Source organism: Hemicordylus capensis, chromosome 1 (genome assembly GCF_027244095.1).
Source record: "Hemicordylus capensis ecotype Gifberg chromosome 1, rHemCap1.1.pri, whole genome shotgun sequence".
Taxonomy (NCBI): Eukaryota; Metazoa; Chordata; class Lepidosauria; order Squamata; family Cordylidae; genus Hemicordylus; species Hemicordylus capensis.
This window is the reverse complement of record NC_069657.1, coordinates 330,076,636-330,084,478: the sequence shown is the minus strand read 5'-3', so window position 1 is coordinate 330,084,478 and position 7,843 is coordinate 330,076,636.

Below are 7,843 nucleotides of genomic sequence, written 5' to 3'. Positions count from 1 at the left end.
GTAGCAAAAGGATATTCACAGAAATATGGAGAACATTATGATGAAACCTTTGCACCAGTGGTTAAACATACCACAGTAAGGACTCTCTTAAGTATTGCTGCTAGCAAAGGAATGCATGTTGAACACCTAGATGTAAAAACTGCATTCTTGCATGGCGAACTGGAAGAGGACATTTACATACAACAACCACCAGGTTTCTTAGAGAAAGGCAAAGAGGACTATGTATGCAAACTGCAAAAGAGCATTTATGGTTTAAAACAGGCTGCCAGAACATGGAACATAAAACTAAATGATATGCTGCTTCAAGCAAACTTCAAAAGAAGTGATGCGGATCCCTGCCTATACACGAGATGCATAGATGGCAAGTGGACCTACATTTTGGCGTATGTTGATGATTTGATTCTTGCCTATGAAAATCCAGATGACAGCAAGGAAATAATGCATCATCTGAACAGAGATGTGGAAGTCAAACGACTTGGCAACATTGCACACTACCTGGGCATTCAAGTACAAAGAGAGAAAGATGGAAGTTTCCTCATCAACCAAGAATAGAAAATTAAAGACTTGATAAACCTGCTCAGACTGGAAAATGCAAATCCTACACCAACTCCAATGGAAGTGAACTACATAAAGCAAGAAGATCAAACTGAGCCACTATCTGACAACCACAGGTATCGTGAAGTATTGGGTAAGCTTCTATACATTAGTACACTCACTAGGCCAGATATTAGTACAGCAGTTGGCTTACTTTGCAGAAAGACTGCATTACCAACAGTCAAAGACTGGAATGCAATTAAGAGACTTGTTAAGTGTCTAAAGGATACTGCACACTTTAAGCTCAAGCTACCAGCTAACACTGAACCAAAACTAGAAGCATACGTAGATGCAGACTGGGGTGAAGACCTAACAGAAAGGAAATCCACCAGCGGTCTCCATAATCTATGGAGATGGAGCCATAAACTGGTCAAGCACCAAGCAAGACATAATAGCATCATCAACCACTGAAGCAGAATATGTATCAGCTGCACAGGCCTGTCACGAGATACAATGGCTGTGTCAACTACTGAAAGATCTAGGTACAGATGTACCACAGCCCATACCAGTGTATGAAGACAACCAAAGCTGCATTCAACTCTCCAAACAAGATGTAAAGAGGCGTACCAAGTATATTGATGTGAAGTACCATGTAGTGAGAAGTCTGCAAAAGGATGGACTAGTCAAGCTGATCTACTGCCCAACAAATGAAATGCTTGCAGACATACTCACTAAGCCACTACCAAGACCCTGCTTTGAAAAGCTGAGAGAGAAAATGAATCTTGTGAACTGAGTCACGAGACATCGAGAGGGGGTGTTGGAAGTTAAGGACGTTGTGCTGTCTCTTGTCTCAGACAGTGGGGGACAGACTAGTGAGTCAGAGGGCTAGAGGGTCAAGACATTGGTCATCCTTTCTCTACTGCTCTGACACTATCCCTTTGGAATGTAGATTGCTAATCTCAGGGACTTCCTTCCTTCCAGCAACTCACTTCCTCTCTCTCTTCTCTTCCTGTTCCTTCTACCTTGCAACATGGCAAGCTCCTCTCCCTGCACCATGTGTGCAGAGAAGATGCAGAATCCATCTGCATCCAGCTAGATAGATAGATTAGAGATCCTAACTCCTCACTTTCCTATCTAGAATGGAGTTCTCTAATAAATGCCATATATATTGATTTGAAACTATGAACTGGCTCAAAGTTACTTTACTCTCAGCATACACGCATGCCTAACTAAATTTTGCTGTGTTGTGCCTCTGTGCACTCTGCTATAATGAAAAAGGGATTCTTTTACCACAGAGAATTTCCAACTATCAGCACCCTGCACCAAATCTCCTGATGATCTCTCCCAGCGGTTTCGTGTAGATTAAACAACTTCGGAGACAATACGGAACCCTGAGAGACACCATACAAAAAGTTCAGATTTCAAAGAACAGTCTGCAAGGGACACCATCTGGAACCTGCCCGAGAGGTAGGAGCGGAACCACTGCAAAGCAGTGCCTCTCACTCCCAACCCCCTCAGACGCTCCAGAAGGATACTATGGTCGATAGTATCAAAAGCTGCCGAGAAGTCCAAAAGGACCAAAAGAGTCACACTTCCTCTGTCAATTCCCAGTTGGAGATCATCTATCAGGCCAACCAATGTAGTCTCCACCCCATAGCCAGCCTAGAAGCCAGTTTGAAATGGGTCTAGATAATCAGTTTTCTCCAAGACTGTCTGGAACTGTCACCACCCTCTCAATTACCTTGCCCAGCCACGAAAGGTTAGAGTCAGGCCTGTAGGGATCAGTTGTAGGGATCAGCTGTAGGTGTAGCTGTAGGGATCAGCTCTGAGGGATCCAAGGTAGGCTTCTTCAGAAGAGGTCTAATAATTGCCTCTTAAGACTAGGAGGCATCCTACCTTCCTTCAGGGATGCATTTATATTCTCTACGAGACCTTCTACAACAACGTCCCTGCCAGATAGTATAAGCCATGTTGGGCAAGGGTCAAGAGGACAGGTGGTAGTGGAATTAGATTAGAACTGTTCCATGTGCAAAAGATATTCAGAAATATATTGAGGGAGGAATCATAGATCAGTGGAAGGCACCTACTTTGCATTCAGAAGATGAGAGGTTCAATCTGCAGTTGTTTTTGAAGGCTCGCTAGAGAACCACTGCCAGTCAGAATGGATGGTACTGAGTTAGATGGACCAATGGTCTGAACAGGTATAAGGCAACTGTAGATGGGACAGAAAAGCAAATTTAAAACAAATATAAAAAATAGTTAGTAGGAATAATAAGCATGGTAGGAATGACCACCTCCCCTGGTGCCAAGGGGAGTGTGCAGAGTATCCTGCTTCAGCTGAAGCTTCACATATGCAAAAAAAAAAAGTCTTTCATTAGCAAAACTGGAGGTTAATTTTAGAAAAATTTATAAAAAGCCCAAGATGGCATGAACTTGTTGATTTTATAACAGTATAATGTTGTAGAACAGTAAAATGTGAGAGCCATTTTCCACTGTGCTGGTACTTTGCACAGTACTGTGCTTTTTTCAGTGCTGGAAAGGCTGTTTAAGAGAGAGCTCTATGGGGAAAGCACGGGGAAAGGCTACATTTCCCACCACTCCGTGCATGCCTTCCCTGATGGGCTCAAGAGGGCTCCATTTCCCTTTTAAGGGGCCCAATGGCGCTGGGCAAAGCGCAGCAATGCACAGCAGGAACGGCCACCTCCCCTGCTGCCAGGCGGAGTGTGCAGAGTATTCCGTTTCAGCTGAAGCTTCATATATGCCAATAAACAGTCAGGGAGCTGCCGCTGGCGAAGATCATTCTGTATACCAAAACAAAGTATGTAGATTAGGAAATAACTGAATAGGTTTTTCTCTTAAATGTGGGATTTTTATCCATTCACAAGAGAATTATGATTGTTGTCATGGTCCTAATCCGATCTAAAGTAGTTATTCAGAATAAAACACTCAACTTAAAAACAAAATACTGTATGAAATACCAGAGCAGACTTCTACCACCAATACCCTTTAAGTGAAAGAGAAGTTTTTTCAGAGTAACTAAAAGAGCAGAGTAACTTTTGAGCTAAAGGCATGAAACAGGAAGCAGTAAACCTTTGAATAAATTAGTTGTGTAACACACATCTAAATACTTGGTTGTATATGTGAAAGTGTTTGGAAAGCCAAACTAAGCTAACTATATGAAGTCTATTTGAAACTGGCCTGCTTACTCTCTTTCCAATCTAGGCTATAAGAAGAACAATATAATCACACTCCTGGATGGTTGGCTGAGGCCCTGCAGGGTCCCTTCTGGGCTTGGGTCCCCTAATAGCTGCAGTGCCTGAGGCCAGCACTGTGGAGTAGAAATGAGATGAAGTTCCGATTGGCAAATATTTTCTCAAGGGCTTTGAATCCAAGTTTGGTTTGCAGCAGTTTGCTTTCCCCAACTATTTTCCTTTTGCTAAGCATCATAATGCCAAGCATTTCAGATAAGGCCATAACTCTGCTGAATAGCCAAACTAAGTATTAAATGCTTTAGCCCTTTAATCACACACTCAGTTACAATAAACAGATGCAAAGGTGCATAGGGTTTCTGTACCTTTAAGAGTTGTGTAGGGAATTCCAGCAGGTATATAGCTTTGTGGGTGAAAGAACCTTTACTCTTCAGCACAACTTTTGTGGGAACAAGAGAGAATATTGGCACACTGGGTTGTTAGGATTTTGAAACTACATCATAACCAGCCTTATCCTACTTCATAAAGTAATTTTAAAGCTTGTTCATCACAATATAATATAATATATTATTATTATTATTATTATTACTACATTTATATCCCGCTCTTCCTCCAAGGAGCCCAGAGCGGTGTACTACATACTTGAGTTTCTCTTTCACAACAACCCTGTGAAGTAGGTTAGGCTGAGAGAGAGTGACTGGCCCAGAGTCAACCAGCTAGTTTCATGGCTGAATGGGGATTTGAACTCGGGTCTCCCTGGTCCTAGTCCAGCACTCTAACCACTACACCACGCTGGCTCATGTAGATTATGTAGATTTTGGATGTTTCCCATATAAGAAGAAAAGGTCAAGTTAGTAGGAGTGGGGGGGATAGGACTGTGAGGATTAGGAGCAAGCATTGTAGATTCTAGGGGAGTCAAAGTAATGTTCCAAGAAAGCAAATGAGCAACTGGCAGACTAGAAAGCCAAAACATGGAATTGAAACTGAACATCTGCTACATCAAATAGTGGGATAAGAAAACATGTGAAGCAGGAAACAAATCAGAATGAAGAAAATTAAGTAGTAGAAATAAGACAGTACCACATGCTGTGATCAAATTATTTACCCATATATATAGCAATTTCTACATAATGTATTTAAATATTGCTATGCAATATTTAGAGCAATTGCTATACAATCTTGTACTTTGGGTTGTGTCTTGAAACAACCATAAATATTTAGTAGATGGGCAATGGAAGCTGAAATGTGTACTGTATCCACACAGCATCCCATGGTCATTGGCCTCTGTCAGCAGTTGACTGACTGCTACAGCACCTGCAGAGAGCCCCAATCAGCATGCTTGTTCTCTCACCATCATCAATGCTGGTTCACCCTCCAGCAGCACCTGGCTTCTAGCAGCAGAGAACAAGGGAACTGGTGTGATTGCCTTGTTCTTCTCTGCTGATAGAAGAAACCAGACATTACCAGAAGGGTGTGTGAGAGAGGGTCAGAAGGGGGCCTTCAGTTGCTAACTGTAGCTATCAGTTAACAGCTGCTGCTACAGTCTCTAGGTGCCTCTGGACATAAATGCCTACTTCAGAAGTTGCTGGGTGAACTAGGCCATGGTGTCTCGCCTAGAGCCACAGAGTGACTCCATGCAAAGGTGGAACTTCAACATGATATCCAAGATGAATGCTTTCGCTCCTGGACCACAGTGGTTTGTTTGAGTTTATAGGTCAGGTTTTTTGTTGTCTTTATTTTATTTTGCATCAGTTGGGTCCCCAAAGAGTATTCAACATGCTGATAAAAATATAATACAATCAAATTTAAAAGGAATTTTAAAAGCAACCATATATAAAAAATGAGCAGTATAAAACCAAGCCAGCAGCGAAAAATAAACATAATTTAAAAAGCATACCAGCAATGAAAAACAAAACTATTTCAAACCAAACCAGCACTGAATGCCAAATGAAACAGATCTCCTGGGGAAGAGAGTTGCAAAATCTGGGCACCACAAGTAAAACCACCACCCCAAACTCCCACAAACTGCATCTCCATCAGTGGTGGGATACCCAAATGCTTTGCACTGGTATCCCAATGAGAAAAAGCACAGGTGGACATCCAGACTAACGCTGCACTAGTACAACAAACACCAGAAGGTAGATCTTCAAATCTGTGATCTCTTACAATTTTGGTCCATTCACACATGCCTGTTTGCTTGGTGAGTATATAGTGAATAGCTTTGAATCATTTCCTGAAACATATATGGGCTGAGTAATAGGTTTCACAGCAGAAGATGCACCACAGGTTGTGAAAGTGCACCTATTTGCAGCAGTTCAACAGTAATTTGGAATCGAAACTCCCACCTTAGCAGAACTAGCTAGTGCATCATATTTGTGCTAGCGCAGTGTTAGTCTGAATGTTAGCCACAGTAATTTGAATGTAGCAGAGCTGTTAATTACAAGGCACCTTAATTATACACCTACACATATGTTTTGCACAGTGGTGCAAATGTAGTTATAGTGTGTTAATGTAATAGAGAAACTGGATATTACCAGAAGTTACATTCTTCTAACCGTGAAAGCAATATCACATCAGTAATCTCACTGTTTGGATAAAATTCATCAAATGGAAGAAAAATAGCATTGATTGGTGGCCAGTTTTATAACCTGCTTGAAACTGGCTACCAATCCAGGTGAATTAATCAAATATAAATGCCCCAATCAAATACAAAAGTTCTTAGTGATCTAAGAGGAGTGGTAATTTTTACAGGGTTCCTGAGAAACTCTACAGTGAGATGCTAGGTCTATCTTAAAAGGCACTTCAGAAAAATCCATCACAGTTACCAGCAACACCAGAAGGCATTCAAAAGCAATGACTTTTTCTTTTTTTAAATATAGCACAACATTGCACAGAGCATTTGACAGAGTAACGAAGTTACAGGATAGGTTCCTGCCCTAGAGAGTTTGCAATCTAAATGCTGATAATCAGAGAGGAAGAAACTGAGGCAAAGTTAACATGACCGCATGATGGATTTGAAAGGAACGGAAATAAATTGCACCATTTTGGTATGTTTTTATCATACTGATACATCATAACAACATGACAACAAATTGGTATTTATGGTGTATATTTGTATCATTGATTTTTTATACAAGACACGGGCAATACAATGCAATGTCAAGTTTTTTTACAATTGTCAAAAAGAAAAAATAAAGCAAACAAGAAAATGAAACAAAGTGAGAAAAAACATTTTTGTACAATTGTGGTGCTTTCATTTATTCAGTTGGGATCCTGGCCAATCATCAGGAGATTTGGTGCAGGGTACTGTCAGTATGATGATACCCAATCTATTTCTCAACCTCATGTCAACCTCATCGGGAGAAGGCATAACCTCCCTAAATGCCTGCCTGGAGGCAGTGATGGGCTGGATGACGGATAACAAACTGAGACTGAATCCAGGAGGTACTCATTGTGCGGGGTCAAAACTCGGGAGATGGGTTTGATCTGCCTGTTCTGGATAGGGTCACACTTCCCCGGAAGGAATAGGTACGCAGTCTGGGGGTGTTTCTGGATCCAAACCTCTCCCTGATGTCCCAGATTGAGGCAGTGGCCAGAGGTGCCTTCTATCAGCTTCATCTGATACGCCAGCTGCGTCCATTTCTTGAGATAAACGACCTCAAAACAGTGGTACATCTGCTGGTAACCTCCAGACTGGATTTCTGCAATGCGCTCTATGAGGGGCTGCCTTTGTCTGTAGTCTGGAAACTACAGCTGGTTTAGAATGTGGCAGCCAGGCTGGACTCTGGGTCATCTCAGAGAGACCATATTACTCCTGTATGGAAAGAGCTACACTGGCTTTCGATAAGTTTCTAGGCAAAATACAAGGTGCTGGTTATAACCTATAAAGCCTTAACCGGCTTGGGCCCCGGGTATTTAAGAGAACGTTGTCTTCATCATGAACCCCACCGAGCCCACTGAGATCATCAGGAGAGGTCCATCTGCAGTTGCCACCAGCTTGTCTGGTGGCTACTCAGGGACGGGCATTCTGCGCTGCTGCCCCAAAGCTTTGGAACACGGTCCCTGCTGAAATAAGAGCCTCCCCATCTCTGACAACTTTA